Below are 17,445 nucleotides of genomic sequence, written 5' to 3' on the forward strand. Positions count from 1 at the left end.
CTCTCTTCCTATTTCTCCCATCCTCTCTTCCTATTTCTCCCTTCCTCTCTTCCTATTTCTCCCTCTTCCCATTTCTCACTTCCTCTCCCTTTCCATCCTCTTACTTTTTCTTACTCTTCTTTCCTCTTCTGGCAGCTCAGCACTCTATGACAAGCTTAATGGTGTCCTCAAACTCAGGAAACCATATAAAACGCTGGGTGGTAACCAGATCACCAGATTACGGGGTAGCGTGGTCGATGCTATGGCGCTCCTGCTTTTTATTTATTTATTTATTTTTTTTTTTTGTGCTCGGCTCTGGGCATAGGCTTCCCAGCCTGCACTCAAGGCCCAGTAGTCCTCCTACATACCATACACCTCTGCATGTCACCACTTCGGCGCTAACACCCACCGTCCATATTGAATACATGCTAGGGCTGCATCATACAGGACTGGTGTATTGGTATTAGCGGGGGTATTTTTACGACATATCGGCGGATCATCTGGTAGATCAGGAAAGTCTGCTTTTAGGAAATTCAAATCCTTAAACTGTTCCCTGCCCCAGCCGGGATTTGAATCTGGATCCGGTAGGACTGCAGGCCACCTCTCTACCGATTGAGCCACCGCCTCCCCAACCGGGAAGAGCCACAAATGCGTTGTCCACCCAGGATCCAACCCTCCACACTTTTCACCGCGCCTCGATGTCAAGTGGCGCTATCAACGGCAGTAGGACATTTGGGGGAGGCTGTGGCTGAATCGGTAGAGAGGCGGCCTTCAGTCCTAATGGACCCAGGTTCGAATCCCGGCTTGGGCAGGGAACAGTTTAAGGATTTGAATTTCCTAACAGCAGACTTTCCTGATCAACCAGATGACCCGCCGACATGTCGTAAAAATACCCCCGCTAATACCAACACACCAATCCTGTATGAGACAGCCCTAGCATGTATTCAATATGGACGGTGGGTGTTAGCGCCGAAGTGGTGACATGTGGAGATGTAGGAGGACTACTGGGCCTTGGGATAGGCCGCTGCCCCCGAGAAATAGGCCAAGAAGCCTTTACCCAGAGTCGGACATATAAAAAAAAAAAAATCACTGTCTGGGGTGACTTCAGGGGTGGTTTCTTGCTTGCGGTTGACGGATCTGGCCGCCCTGACAGCAACAACTACCACTGTCTTGTGTTTCACCATCTGTGCCGTGTGTCATGCTGACGAGTGTTCACCAGTGACAATATCCAGGCCTCTCTCTGTCTCTCTCTCCCTCCTAATTATCTGTGTTCCATAAGGAGTGGCTGGGGGAGGTGTGTGTGTGTGTGTGTGAGGGAGAGAGAGAGAGAGAGAGAGAGGGGACGTGAAAATGACGGGGTTGGAAATGGGGATGGGTGAAAAATGGGGCAGAGTGGAGTAGGGAAAAAAACAAACAAAAAAACAGGTTATGTAAGTGTTGAGGACGCTCTCTCTCTCTCTCTCTCTCTCTCTCTCCACTGCATAACAAATAGACATGTTAATTTTTTTCTTTCATTATTTACAAAGAGATTCATTCACTCTATTACCAATAAAAAAAGCAATATACACGAGATACGTGTTTATAAAGCTGATCAGCCATGCAATGAAGAGATGGGAAAGAGTGGCGGAAACTAGGCTGAGAAGAGAAGTGAGGATCTGCGAGGAGCAATTTGGTTTCATGGCAGGGAGAAGTACTATAGACGCCATATTTGCTTTGAGAATGGTGATGGAGAAGTACAGAGAAGGCCAGGAGGAGTTGCATCGTGTGTTTATAGACTTGGAGAAGGCTTATGATAGGGTACCGAGAGAGGAGCTGTGGTACTGAATGAGAGTGTCAGGAGTGGCAGAGAAGTACGAGTACGTGAGGGTGGTGAAGGACATGTACGACGATAGTGTAACAGCAGTGAGATGTGCAGTAGGAATGACTGAGGGTTTCAAGGTGGAGGTGGGATTGCATCAAGGATCGACTTTGAGCCCCTTCTTGTGTGCAATGGTGATGGACAGATTGACAGATGAGATTAGACAGGAGCCTCCGTGGACAATGATGTTTGCGGACGACATTGTGATATGTAGTGAGAGCCGGGAGGAAGCTGAGGCAGAGCTTGAGAGATGGAGATATGCATTGGAGAGAAGGGGAATGAAAGTAAGCAGAAGTAAGACTCAGTACGTGTGTGTAAATGAGAGCGATGACAGGGGAGCCGTGAGGCTGCAAGGTATAGAGGTGGCAAAGGTAGATGAATTCAGTTATATGGGGTCAACTGTACAAAGTAACGGAGAGTGTGGTAGAGAGGTAAAAAAGAGAGTGCAGGCGGGATGGAGTGGGTGGAGAAAGGTGACAGGAGTGATCTGTGACAGAAGGGTCTCTGCAGAAATTAATGGGAAAGTTTGTAAGACTGTAGTAAGGCCAGCCATGTTATACGGAATGGAGACAATACCACTGACAAAAAGACAGGAGGCACAGTTGGAGGTAGCAGAATTGAAGATGTTGGGTTTACACTAGGAGTGACGAGGTTAGACAAAATTAGAAATGAACATATTAGAGGGACAGCACACGTAAGTCAGTTTGGGGACAAAGCTAGAGAGGCGAGACTGAGATGGTTTGGACATGTGCGGAGGAGGGATGAGGAGTAGGCTATGTCGGGAGGAGGATGCTGGAAATGAAGTTACCAGGCAGGAGAAAGAGGGGAAGGCCAAAGAGAAGGTTTATGGATGTAGTGAAGGAGGACATGCGGGTGGTAGGTGTAAGAGAAGAAGATGCAGAAGACAGAGTAAGATGGAGACGGGTGATCCGCTGTGGCGACCCCTAAGAGGAGAGCCGAAAGGAAAAGAATAAGAAGATACACAAGAGGTGTGTGTGTGTGTGTGTGTCCCTCTCTTCGTCTGTCCATTCTGTTTGTGTGTCCCTCTCTCTCTTCACTCTGCCCCCCCCCCCCTCTCTCTCTCTCTACCTCCCTCCCTCTCTCTCTCTCTCTCTCTACCTCCCTCCCTCTCTCTCTCTCTCTCTCTACCTCCCTCCCTCTCTCTCTCTCTCTTTACCTCCCTCCCTCCCTCCCATTTCCATATAGCAGCCTTCACGTCTCTAACATATTAAATCATCCAGTATTCTTTTTTTCACTCTTTTCTTCCCTTTTCCCATAAAATTTCCCCAAAGAATTTCCCAGTGTTTTTGTTAATGTATTTTTGGTGAAGATTTTCGTCATTTTTTGGGGGGGCCAATTTTTCGTTACTTAATGGCGGATTATGATTGTCCTGCGGCTTACTTTTCCATAGCACTTCTTCGTGACTAGCAGCATACTCTAGAATTAGTGCTTCGGCTCTACATTCTTTCCATAGCACTTCTTCGTGACTAGCAACCCCATTCCTCGTAGATCAGTGGAAAGATAAGTATTACGGCTCTACATTCATTCCATAGCACTTCTTCGTGACTAGCAACGTGCTTTAGAATAGGTGCTTCGGCTCTGCATTCTTTCCATAGCACTTCATTGTGACTAGCATCCCATTCCTCATGGATCGGTGGGAGGATAAGACAGTGTTACGGCTCTACATTCTTTCCATAGCACTTCCTCGTGACTAGCAACACACTCTAATAGTACTGCGGCTCTAGATTCTATCCATAGCACTTCTTCGTGACTATCAACATAGTCTAGAATAAGTACTGCGGCTCTACTTACTTTCCATTGCACTTCTTTGTGACTAGCAACATACCCTAGAATACGTGCGTTGGCTCTGCATTCTTTCCATAGCACTTCTTCGTGACTAGCACCATACTCCAGAATGTGCTTCGGCTCTACATTCTTTCCATAGCACTTCTTCGTGACTAGCACCATATTCTTTAAGTATTACGGCTCTACATTCTTTCCAAAGCACTTCTTCGTGACTAGCAGCATACTCTAGAATAAGTGCTTCGGTTCTACATTCTTTCCATAGCACTTCTTCGTGACTAGCACCCCATTCCTCTTGGATCAGTGGGAGGATAAGTGTTACGGCTCTGTATCCTTTCCATAGCACTTCTTCGTGACTAGTACCATATTCTATAAGTATTACGGCTCTACTGTACTTTCTTTCCATAGCACTTCTTCGTGACTAGCAACATACTCCCTGCGGCTCTACATCCTTTCAATAGCTCTTCTTCGTGACTAGCAACACTCTAAAAGTATTCTTGAATATCCTGCGGCTCTACATCCTTTCCATAGGACTTCTTCGTGACTAGCATCGTACTCTAGGATAAGTGCTACGGCTCTTCTTTCTCTCCATACCACTTCTTCGTGACTAGCACTATACTCCAGAATAAATGCTTCGGCTCTACATCCTTTCCATAGCACTTCTTCGTGACTAGCAACACTCTAAAAATACTTCGGCTCTAGATTCTTTCCATAGCACTTCTTCGTGACAAGCAACACATTCTAAAAGTACTGCGGCTCTAGATTCTCTCCATACCAGTAGATTCACTCCATACCACTTCTTCGTGACTAGCAACATACTCTAGAATAAGTACTGCAGCTCTAAATTCTTACCATAGCACTTCTTCGTGACTAGCAGAATACAGAAGCGTTAATTTCTTCTTATAGCTCAGGATTGTAGATGGAAAGATGATGATAATTCGCCTTGTTAAAGTGAAGACTAATTATTCTCTTTCTCTCTCTTTCACACACACACACACACACACACACACACACACCTGTTGTCTGTTCTTGGAAATTTAGTAAAATTTCCGTACCCAGTTTCGAAGTAAATTTAGCCTGCCTTGTGTATTACCTGTTGGAATGTATTATTATTATTATTGTATTATTATTATTATTATTATTATTATTATTGTTATTATTATTATTATTATTATTATTATTATTATTATTATTATTTTTATTATTTATTATTATTATTCTTATTATTATTTTGTAAGTGTCAGCAAGATAATGGAAAAATACCTTATCAAACACGTCACTTCGTTTATATATTTATTTTTCACTGTAATGTCTTTCTTACACCCGCGTTCAAAGGCGACCATCATCCACTCACTTGATGTAGTGCTGCCTACTTCTTCCTTAGCCTTTATCGTTCTTTTTCTGTGCCTCCCCTCCTCTTTTCCTATTTCTCCCATCTTTCCTGTCACTTCTTATTGCTTTTCTTTCCGTTACAGGTGGCTTTACATTGAGTGACAAGCCAAATGGTTTCCTGTAAGCCAAGAAACCATTTACAGCGCTGAGTGGTAACCATATAACCAAACCATACGAGCTCCCTACGTGTCAGCAAGTGGGTTGATGGAGGGTTAGTGCCCCTCCCCGTAAAACAAATAACTCAAAGTCAAATGGCCACCCCTTACGGGATTATGGTGTCTGGCAATAAATAGATAGATAGATAGTTCGCAGTGCAAGAGGTGGTGTATGTTTTGAGAGGCATGCGTGCGTGTCTATTTTAAAAATAACTCGGATAGTATTTATCTGATTTTAACCAAACTTGGTGCGATGGTTGAGAGGAAGCCAGTGAAGAAACCTGTTAATTTTCAGATCAATAGGTCAGAGGTCAAGGTCATATGCTTAGGTCAAACATTAGCAAAATTTAGTAGTTTGTATCTGATATTGACCACACTTAGAGGAAAGGCTGAGGGTCAGGCAAGAATGAAGGGATTAAAGTTTGAGAACGGTCAGTCACGTGTGTGTGTGTGTGTGTGTGTAATTGTTTGTGTATTTGTATGTGTATGTATGTAGCTATGTATGTGTAAGTGCGTCTGTGTATGTGTATATATGTATGTATTTGTATTTGTGTATATATATATGTATGTATATGTATTTGTGTGTTTATATGTATGTATATTTGTGTATGTATGTGTGTACACATACATACACAGTATCTTAGCGTAAAATTGCCAGTTCAGTATCTTAGCGTAAAATTGCCAGTTCAGTATTTTCAATGTTGGGTTGGAACATGAGATTTACACCAGAATATGATGCTAGTCACGAAGAAGTGCTAAGGAGAGGATGCAGAACGATAGCATTGCCTCTGATACTACGGGAAATTACCAGCACAAGGGACTTAAATCTCCACCAACTTAAAATGAATGAACTATAGAAAGATATATAGGAACAGTTTTTTCTCTTCCTTTTTCTTTTTCTTCCTTTTTTTCTTTTTCCTTTTTCTTTTGTCTTTTTTTCTTTTTCATTCTTTTTTTTTCAACCTGTTTTTCTTTTTTCTTTCTTTTTTCCTTTTTCTTTTGTTCTTTTTCTCTTCCTTTTTCTTTTTCCTTCCTTTTTCTTTTTTTCCTTTTTTCTTTTTCTTTTCTTCCTTTTTCTTTTTCTTTTTTCTTCCTTTTTTCTTTCTTCCTTTTCCTTCTTTTTGCCAGGGCTGCACCGTCTTTACAAAATCTTTAGGTTGTGACTGACTGACATGGCCTCCTAAAAAACTTGTGCCATAACGAAAAGACTATAGGGTAAGATGATGGATTTCTTCTTTTATTCTGTTTTTCTTCTTTTTTTCACCTCCCTCTTCTTTTCTTCTTCGTCATTTTCTTCCCCTTCTGCATCTTCTTGTCCTCGGTCTTCCTCTTCTTCATCTCTCTTCCTCCTCTTCATCTCTCTTATTCTTTTCTTGTTCTCCATGTCCTCCTTTTTCTTCTCCATCTTCTTCCTTTTCCTCTTCTCCCCCTCTCTCTCTGTTCTTCTCCCTCTTCCCCTTTTCTTCTTCCCCTCCCTCCTTTTCCTCTCCCTCTTCTTCTTCCCCTCCCTCCTCTTCCTCTCCCTTCTCTTCTTCTTCTTCCTCTCCCTCCACTTCTTCTTCCTCCTCTCCCTCCACTTCTTCTTCCTCTCCCTCCTCTTCTTCTTCCCCTCCCTCCTCTTCCTCTCCCTCCACTTCTTCCTCTCCCTATTGTTTTACCTCTCCCTCCTCTTCTGTTTCTTCCTCTTCCTTTCCCTCTTCTGTTTCTTCCTCTTCCTTTCCCTCTTCTGTTTCTTCCTCTTCCTTTCCCTCTGTTTCTTCCTCTCCCTCTTTTGGTCTTCCTCTCCCCCTTCTTCTTCCTCCTCTTCCCCTCCCTCTTTTTCTTCCTCTCCCTGTATTACTTCCTCTCCCTCGTCGTCGTCTTCCTGTCCCTCTTCTTCTTCTTCCCGTCCCTCTTCTTCTTCTTCCGCTCTTTCCCTTCTTCCGCTCTTTCCCTTCTTCCTCTTCCTCCATTTCTTTCCCTTCCTCTTCTACTTCATCTTCCTCTCCCCCTGTTTCTTCCTCTCCCGCGTCGTCCCCCCCATCATCATCTTCCTCACCATCATCATCCTCACCATTATCATCTTCCTCACCATCATCATCATCATCATCTTCCTCACCATCACCATCATCATCTTCCTCACCATCACCATCATCATCTTCCTCACCATCATCATCACCATCACCATCATCCTCACCATCACCATCATCCTCACCATCACCATCATCGTCTTCCTCACCATCATCATTTTCCTCTTCTCCCTCTTCTTCGCTTACTTCTTCCTGTAATCCGTCGGCCTTCAAAATTTCCTTTGTTTGCTTTATGTATTTACTTAGAAACGATTATGTTGACAGAAAACGTTCTCCCTCTCTCTCTCTCTGTTTCTTCCCTCTTCCTCCTGCTCTTCTTCCTTCTATTCTTTATTCATTCATCTCTCCCTCTCTCCTTCCTTCTTGTTTCCTCATCCTACGTCATTTCTCACCTCTCTCTCTCTCTCTCTCTGATACAGCACAGTCAAATCGCTAACATCTCTCTCTCTCTCTCTCTAATACAGCACAGTCAGATCGCTAACATCTCTCTCTCTCTCTCTCTAATACAGCACAGTCAGATCGCTAACATCTCTCTCTCTCTCTCTCTAATACAGCACAGTCAGATCGCTAACATCTCTCTCTCCATCTGTCTGTCTCAAAATAACACAGCACAAGCAAATAGTTAACATTTTCTCTCTCACTCAGTTTAACAGCCCAAGCAAATAGTTAACATTCTCTCTCTCTCTAATACAGCACAAGCAAATGGCCGACACACTCTCTCTCTGCTTGTCTCAGTATAACAGCACAAGCAACTCACACACACACACACACACACACACACACACACACACACACACACACACACACACACACACACACACACACACACACACACACACACACACACACACACACACACACACACACACCACCTACTTCATGGAATTGAGTAAGTTGGTTATTATTCAAGACACAATACCTGATCGCCTCGTTAGGTCTGTGTGGTTTGTGTATCTATGTAACTACTTCATTCCATCCTCCCTCCATCCTTTCCTCCCTCCCTTAACTTCTCCCCCCCCTCCATCCTTTCCTCCCTCCCTTAACTTCTCCCCCCCCCCTCCATCCTTCCCTCCCTTCCTCCATCCCTCCTTCTCTCTCATAACTTCTCTCTCCCTCCCTCCATCCTTCCGTCTCTTCCTTCCCCTTCCTCGTCACTCCTTACTCTTTTTATTTATCCATTGTTTCTCTCTCTCTCTCTCTCTTTCCCTCTCTACATACGGTACATGTCATCTCCCATTTACTGTCAGTCTTTTTACTCTCTCTCTCTCCTTCCGTGAGAAAGCCACATAAGCTGCTGATCAAGGAATGGTATATATGAAGGTGAGTCAGGCAGGAGAGAGAGAGAGAGAGAGAGAGAAGGAAGGGACCCAGGAACGTTTGGATCGAGGTGAAGGTTACGAGGGATTGAGGGAGGGAGGAGAGGAGAGAGGGAGGGAAGGAGGGAGGAGAGGAGAGACGGATGGCGGAAGAATGAAGGGAGGGAGGGAGGGAGGCAAGGAGAGAGAAAGAGAATAGTAGTAGTAATAATAATAATAATAAATAATAAAAATAATAATAATAATAATAATAACAGAATCGGGTTATTATATAGGCAAATTAATATGGTGAATCTCGCCGCCCAGCATTTGTGTCGCAGGCAGCCTCGTACCGCCAAACAGCTTCCTTTCTCCTCTGATTCACGTCCCGATGACCTAAAAATGAGTCATGTTTGGAAATCCCCGTTGTACACTGAGGGATATGATGATGTATGAATTATTTCCTTCCTATTATTATTATTATTATTTCCTTGCTATTATTTATTATTATTATTTTTATATCCTTGCTATTTATTATTATTATAATTATTATTATTATTATTATTATTATTACTACTACTACTACTGCTGCTACAACTACTACCATACAAAGCACTAGGAGAAAATTAATGCACTGAGGTGGTTTGGTCATGTGGAGGGGATGGAAAATGAGAGACTAACGAGGAGTGTGTCAGGTGGAGAGGGAGAGACCGAGGATGAGATGGAAGGATGATTTATGAACATTTCCTTGCTATTATTATTATTATTATTATTATTATACAGAGCGCTAGAAGTGTATTGAGGTGGTTTGGCCATGTGGAGAGGATGGAGTGAGAGACTAACGAGGAGAGTGAGTGAAGTTGAGAGGAGACCGAGGATGAAATGGAGGGATGATTTATGATTATTTTCTTGCTATTATTATTATTTACTATTATTATTATTATTATACAAGCGTTAGGAGAAATGGATTCAGGTGGTTTGGCCATGTGGAGAGGATGGAGAATGAGACTAACGAGGAGAGTGAGTGAGGTGGAGAGGGGGAGACCGAGGATGAGATGGAGGTATGGAGTGGTGTAAGAGAGGGGGTGTAAGCTGGAAGAAGGGCAGCGAAATGGCAGAGGATAGGGCGACATGGAGGTGATTTGTTTTTGGCCACCCCTTACAGCAGTGGTTTCCAACCTTTTCTAAATCTCGTCCCCCCTCACTGAATGACACGTTCCCTGCACCCCTCTTCCTCAAATACTGTATTTTACTGGCATAGTTGGCACGTGTCAATAAATATCATAGATTCTTAATCTTTGACATTGTTTATATATTCAGATAACTAGATTTCTTATTCTTATCTGAAATATTTTCTCCATATTCAAAAATTACTGAATTCCATCATAATTCATAGTTTTCAAATATAATTACCCTCTTTACCAACCTTTCGTCCCCCCCCAGGCAGCCCTTCGTGCCCCCCTAGGGGGACGCGCTCCACAGGTTGGAAATCACTGACTTACGGGATAGAGGCGCTTGGCTATTGATCGATATTTATTATTATCAGTATTATTATGACCAGTACACACCTACTACCGCTACTACCACTACTGCTACTACTACTACTACAACTGCTATTGCTACTACAACTGCTACTACTACTACCACCACCACCACTACTTTTACTGTTATCGCTATTTCCTCCTCCTCATCACCACCACCTTCATCACAATCATCACCACCACCTTCATCACATCACCACCACCTTCATCACAATCATCATCACCACCACCTTCATCACAATCATCACCACCACCACCTTCATCACAATCATCATCATCACCACCTTCATCACAATCATCATCACCACCACCATCATTATCATCACCATCTTCATCATCATCACCACCACCACCACCATCATCACCACCACCACCATCATCACCACCACCACCACCATCATCACCACCACCACCACCACCACCACCATCATCACCACCACCACCATCACCACCATCATCATCATCACCACCACCACCTTCATCACCATCATCATCACCACCACCTTCATCATCATCATCATCGTCATCATGACCACCACCACCACCATCATCATCATCATCATCATCATCATCACCACCACCACCACCACCATCACCACCACCATCATCATCACCACCACCACCACCACCATCACCATCACCACCACCATCACCACCACCACCATCTCCACCTCCATCATCATCATTTTCTTCTTTTTAATATACAAGTTAGATACCGGTATTTTTTATTGTCTGTTGTTTTTGTTCTTGTTTTTTCTCGTTGTTTTGTTCTTGTTTTTTCTCGTGTGGTGCAATAACTGTGTGGGTTACGTCCATAATCTACCATTTCCGTTTCTACTCTCGAGGTGTGTGTGTGTGTGTGTGTGTGTGTGTGTGTGTGTGTGTGTGTGTGTGTGTACGTACAGCTGTGACAATGAGTGTGTATGTATATTAGTTGTGTGTGTGTGTGTGTAGCCGTGATAATATGGTTGTGTGTGTGTGTGTGTGTATGTTTATTAGTTTGTGTGTGTGTGTGAACGTACAGGTGTGATAATATGGGTGTGTGTATTTGTTTATTAGTTGTGTGTGTGTGTGTGTGTGTGTGTGTGTGTGTGAACGTACAGGTGGGATAATATGGGTGTGTGTATTTGTTTATTAGTTGTGTGTGTGTGTGTGTATTTATGAACTGTGGGCATGTACAGCTGTGATAATATGGGTGTGTGTGTGTTTATTAGTTGTGTGTGTGTACATGTAAGTTTCGTGTGTGTACGTATGAGCTGTGTATTATGACGTCACTTCCGGTAACATAATTGGCCGATCCCAGGACTTCCCTTCAACTCACCAGTCATTCACTCTCTCTCTTTAATTCTCTCACTTTTTCTTTGACATTCTTAACCATTCTATCTCTCTCTCTCTCTCTCCCCCTCCCTCCCTCCTTCCCTCTCTCCCCGTCCGTCTGTCTGTCTGTTTCCATATGCACTTGATGTCATTAATTATTCGTTTCAGTAATTGCTCTCTCTCTCTCGCGCGCACACACACACACACACACACACACACACACACACACAACTAATAAACAAATAAACACACCCATATTATCACAGCAGTACACACACACACACACACACACAATTGATATTCTTAGTACTGTGAATGTTTTTCCTCCTTTCTTAACCTTAATAAATTTCCAGGAAAACCCTTCTTTTGCTCCCCAGAAGTCCATCATCATCATTGTCATCACTATTACCACCACCACCACCCTCTTCTCATCATCATCACCACCACCACCACCACCACCATCTTTTCCTCCATATCGCCACCACCACCACCACCACCATCTTCTTTTCCTCCATATCGCCAACACCACCATTACCCTCTTCTTTTCCACCTCACCATCACCACCACCACCCTCTTCTCATCATCATCACCACCACCACCACCACCCCTCTTCTTTTCCTTCTCTTCACCACCACCACCCTCTTCTTTTCCTCCCCTTCACCACCACCACCACCACGTCCTCCTCCTCATCTCTTCCTCTTTCCCAGTATAATTATTGATATGGGCTAACGTATATATTATTCTTTATTCACAAAATTCCTTCATATAGCCTTGTGCAATTCATACATCTGTCTCTTTCTATTCTCTTTCTTGAAATCCTCGTCCCTTTCAATTTTCTTTTTCTTTCTATTCTCTCTCTCTCTCTTTAAATCTTCGTCCCTTTCAATTTCCTTTTTCTTCTTTCTATTCTCTCTTTAAATCCTCGTCTCTTTCAATTTCCTTTTTCCCCTTTTTCCATTCTTTGACACACCCACACAACTAATAAACAAACACACAACAATATTATCACAGCTGTACGTACACACACACGCGCACACACACACACACACACACACACACACACACACACACACACACACACACACACACACACAATTGAGATTTTGTACTGTGAATGTTTTTCCTCCTTTCTTATTTTTATAAATTTCCAGGAAAACCCTTCTTTTGCTCCCCAGAAGTCTATAATCATCATCATCACCACCACTATCACCACCACCACCCTCCATATCGCCACCACCACCACTACCATCTTCTTTTCCTCCTCCTCCATCAACACCACCCGCCACCACCCTCTTCTCCTCCTCCTCTTCATCATCAGCATCAGCATCACCACCACTACCAGCACCTCCTCCTCTTCCTCACCACCACTATCACCACCTCCTCCTGCTCACCACCACCACCCTCTTATCACCATCACCGCCACCACCACCTTCTTTTCCTCTATCGACCACCACCACCCTCATCTTTTCCTCCTCCCCACCACCACCACCCTCATCTTTTCCTCCTCCCCACCACCACCATCCTCCTCCACCTCATCACCACCACCACCACCCTCCTCCACCTCATCACCACCACCATCCTCTTCTCCACCTCATCACCACCACCACCCTCCTCTTCTCCACCTCATCACCACCACCACCCTCCTCTTCTCCACCTCATCACCACCACCACCCTCTTCTCCACCTCATGACCACCACCACCCTCTTCTCCACCTCATCACCACCACCACCACCCTCTTCACCTCATCACCACCACCACCCTCTTCTCCACCTCCTCACCACCACCACCACCCTCTTCTTCACCTCCTCCTCATAATCACCACCGCCACCTTTTCCTCCTCACCACGACCACAACCCTCTTCTTTTCCTCCTCCTCCTCCTCACCACCACCACCCTCTTCTCCTCCGCCTCATCATCACCACCACCACCTCCTCCTATTCTCCTCCTCCTCCTCACCACCACAACCACACTCTTCTTTTCCTCCTCCTCCTCACCACCACAACCACACTCTTCTTTTCCTCCTCCTCCTCACCACCACAACCACACTCTTCTTTTCCTCCTCCTCCTCACCACCACAACCACACTCTTTTCCTCATCATCATCATCATCTCACTTCCTCCTCCCCAGTATAAGTATTGATATGGGCTAACGTATATATTATTTATTCACAAAATTCCTTCATACAGTGCTGTTCATACACCTCTTTGTTGTCTTTGTTCTCTCTCTCTCTCTCTAAATCCTCGTCTCTTTCAATTTCCTTTTTCCCCTTTCCTATCCTTTGACACACACACACACACACACACTGTAATATATGCAGCAAGGCCTTTGTGTGATTTAACGAGTTCCTACACTGGTTAGGCGGTGGCGTCGAACCCGGGATCAAATTCACCAACGAACTAAACGAATTTCCCTTCAAGTGGGCGCCCGGATCGTTAGTGGGGGCCGGTCGGAGTGACAGCCCTGCCAAAGTTTTATTCCCTAAGTGATTTTTTTGCCATTCTTTTTATAATGCTACTAAGGGGAGGTAGTCTGGTCATCTGCCCTTATATGTATTAGCTATTTATTATTATTATTATTATTACTTATTATTACTACTGTCAAGAGTGAGAGCAGTGGAAATGAGTTATTTAAGAGGAGCCTGTGGAGTCACATGGAGAGACAGGCTGACGAGTGAGGATATAAAGGAGCGTTGTGGTGTGGATGAGGATGTGATAGGAAGTGTTATGAGGAACACACTGAGGTGGTTTGGCCATGTGGAGAGGATGGAGGGTGAAAGACTGACGAAGAGAGTGTGAGTGAGGTGGAGGGGGAAAGAGGGAGGGGGAGGCCGAGGATGAGATGGAGAGATGGGGTGGAGAGGTATATGAGAGAGGGGGGTGTGAGTTGGGAGCAGGGGAGTGAAATGGCGGGGGACAGGGCGACTTGGAGGCGATTTGTTTGTGGCCACCCCAAACGGGATTGAGGCGTCTGGCAATAGATAGATAGATAGATAGATTACTACTGTCTTTCTTATTATTATTAGTTTTATTATTATTATTATTATTATTATATCTTTTGTTCCTCCCACCCTTGTCTTTAATAATGGGACTGATTAGTCTAGCCCCGGGCCCCTACCCTCCTGTTGGTGCATAGAAGGGATTGGATAGATGGATGGATGGATGGATAGGCAGAAAGACTGATGGATGGATGGTTGGGTGAATGATATAGATAGATGGGTGGATGGATGAATAGATACATAGATGGATGATAGATGGATGGATGATAGATGAATGGACAGATGATAGATGGATGGATAGATAGATGGTTGATTTTCTTTCCCCTATTGTCACTAATTCCTTCACTGTTGACTCTCTCTCTCTCTCTCTTTCTCCAGGGAATGTTTCTTATAACTTTTTGAGTTACATACATGTCCATATAGATACAGCCAGACAGACCGATAAATAAGATAGACCAGTGATTCCCATTCTTCATCCCATTACCTATTTACCTACGTCATCGTCTGCCCCATTATCTTGTGTAAATAGAGGTTATACGATTCAGAAGAATTGATGTGGGTTATTGAAAAAATGGTATGCTGAATTGATCTTGTTTTCTCTATAGTCTTAGTTTTACCGTGAAATTACTATGGCAGGTTGTGTAGAAACGAACATTTTAGCGTTTTGATGACTAAATCATACAGCGATGTGAATTATATAGACCATACTCTTATTAATGAAATTTCTGAAAGACTTAACTATCCGGGGGGGGGGGGACGTGTACTGCCAAGACAGAGCCGAGTACTTCTTTACGCAATTTAACTCGCTCGGTGGTGTTCGGCAATGCACGTTTATCATCTACCAAACAGTGTGTTGCAAAGTTTTGTTTTGTCAACTATAGGCAAGAAAAAGCATGCTTAGCAGCAGTATGTAAAGGTGAACGGATGCAACTGCAAGAAAGCACTGTTGGCAACAAGAGGATAGGCTGGCAACATAATTGCCCAAGAATTTACCGAAATAATTTCCTGAACTTCCATTCTGGGTATCGAGTTCCATCTCGGTTTCAAGAAGGATTCTTTTGCAGGATCTGCATCTTCTGTGCTGATGCAAAGCAACATGAAGGTTGAATCCATAGACAGCGGCTAGATGCCAAGTCTGCTCAAAAGTATTTTTCTCCATTGGAATCCTGACAGCAAGATGACACAGTGTTATCACTGAAGAAACTCTTCACACTTTTTCCCCCCACAGAATTGTTCAGTTCATTAAACTTTACTAGGTTGTTTATACTGACCCATCTTTCCAGGGGATACTCTAATGATATGTAGACAGCTTCTCGTAAACGTAAATAGAGTACTTTCCCCCTGGGGTAGAAAGATTAAACTTATTCAGTTCTGAGAATAAGTTAGTCTTGTAATACTCTTGTGGCCGCCTCAGCCAACGATGCCACCTCCAATTTGCAGACATCTTTAGTATGTTTCAAAATTGTTCTTTCAAGTTCTAAAAAGGCAAGTAAAAAGTAAATAGCATCCTAAATTTGACGTGAAATACTCAGAATTCTATAGTTCAAAATTTCTGTAGTTTGCAGGTTGGTGGTGTTGGGAATTTTCATAGGTATTATAATTATGAACGTCTTTATCACCATCCCTCCATTACGTACATCAAAATATTCAAATTACCCTTCATTCCGATTATTTCTCCTTTAAATCTCTACCTTAAGACGGTTTTATTAATTTTAGGGGAGATTTAGGGACTGGAGGGGTTTGATAGCGCCTCCCTTAACCCCTCCACTGCCACAGAGCTCCTATATATGCTGAGGAAAACCGTCTGGGCATGGCAAGGGTGGGGAACGTAAGTCTGGCAAACGTTTGTGTTCTGGTCTCGTGTGAACGTTTTGGTGTATTTGTTATTTAGTAAAGAAATATGAGACGACTTGTGTGTGTGTGTGTGTGTGCGCGTGCAAACTTGATTCTCTCTACGCAATATGTGATAAACCTGAATTATACTCTCTCTCTCTCTCAGCATTTATATTTATCGTACTTAAACAGTAAACAAACAAATATATAAATCCATACATCGTTTATCTTATTTCCAAACATTATCCGGATTTATATTTATCACAATTTACTAGGTATGTAAAAAAAAATAAATTTATAGTTTTAGCTCAATCTGAAACATGAACCCGGTGGATTGCAGGCTGAAGTTACCCTCCTCCACCATCCACCATTCGGGAGATAGGGTGGTGAGGGACGTTTGAATAACCCGGCAGTGGAGCAGATCGGTTATATCAGTGTCCAGTGTCACCACGTACAGGCGTCCTCGAGCAACGTATGATATCTGTATTGTATTCATTTCCACGTATTCACAATAACAATCATAATTTATTCACTATTCACTATGTAATGCTGTTCAATTGTATACCAGATCATTTATTCCTTTTCAAACGCCTATCACGCTGTCTGGAATGTTAGTCTATTATTATTATTATTCACCTTATCATTCACTTTATTTATTAGCTTGTTCGTTATTCATTATGTATGGGAATGGTTAAAGTTATCTCGCACGCGTGGCCTTTATCAACACTTATTTAATGTATCCGTTACGAGAGAGAGAGAAAGCGAGAGAGAGAGAGAGAAATTGTGAATCTGTGGTCATTTACCTTTCAAATCATCCTCTCGTACTTTTATCAGTAATATTGTTCATATTTATTACGTATGGAAAGGAACGTAAAAATATTATACATTGCACTTTATCGTGTTAATTTTTTCATAGGCTTCTGGTAATATTATCTCATTAAATATATAGATTATCTTTCTACAATCATCTTCACCTGCCAATTTCGTTGCTATGGTAACGGCCATCCATCTGTAGAATATATGGAGGTTTGCCGAAAGATACAAGTGGACTGCGTTTGTTTCTTGTTACTCAATTTCTCTTATTTATCTGGCAGTTTCCCGCTTTTATAATATGCAGAGAAGATAAATATATGTCCTACCTTTATGCCTGTTAGCGGGGTTTGGAAGAGGAGAGGAGAGGGAAGGAGTGAACGTGAACTTTGAAACAAG

General features: G+C 43.2%; 1 protein-coding gene across 1 annotated transcript in view; it reads right to left on the reverse strand.

Annotated features, from left to right (window-relative positions):
* LOC145395738 (hematopoietic prostaglandin D synthase-like) overlaps window positions 1-17,445 on the reverse strand; it is a 238,227-nt gene extending 220,782 nt beyond the window's left edge. Inside the window, exon 1 of the mRNA XM_080269275.1 lies at window positions 17,376-17,445. The gene's annotated coding sequence lies outside the window, so the exon portion shown is untranslated. The remainder of the gene's footprint in view (window positions 1-17,375) is intronic.

The sequence above is a fragment of the Coenobita brevimanus genome, chromosome 33 (genome assembly GCF_032717465.1).
Source record: "Coenobita brevimanus isolate Jiangsu-jjx chromosome 33, ASM3271746v2, whole genome shotgun sequence".
In the NCBI taxonomy this organism is placed as follows: domain Eukaryota; kingdom Metazoa; phylum Arthropoda; class Malacostraca; order Decapoda; family Coenobitidae; genus Coenobita; species Coenobita brevimanus.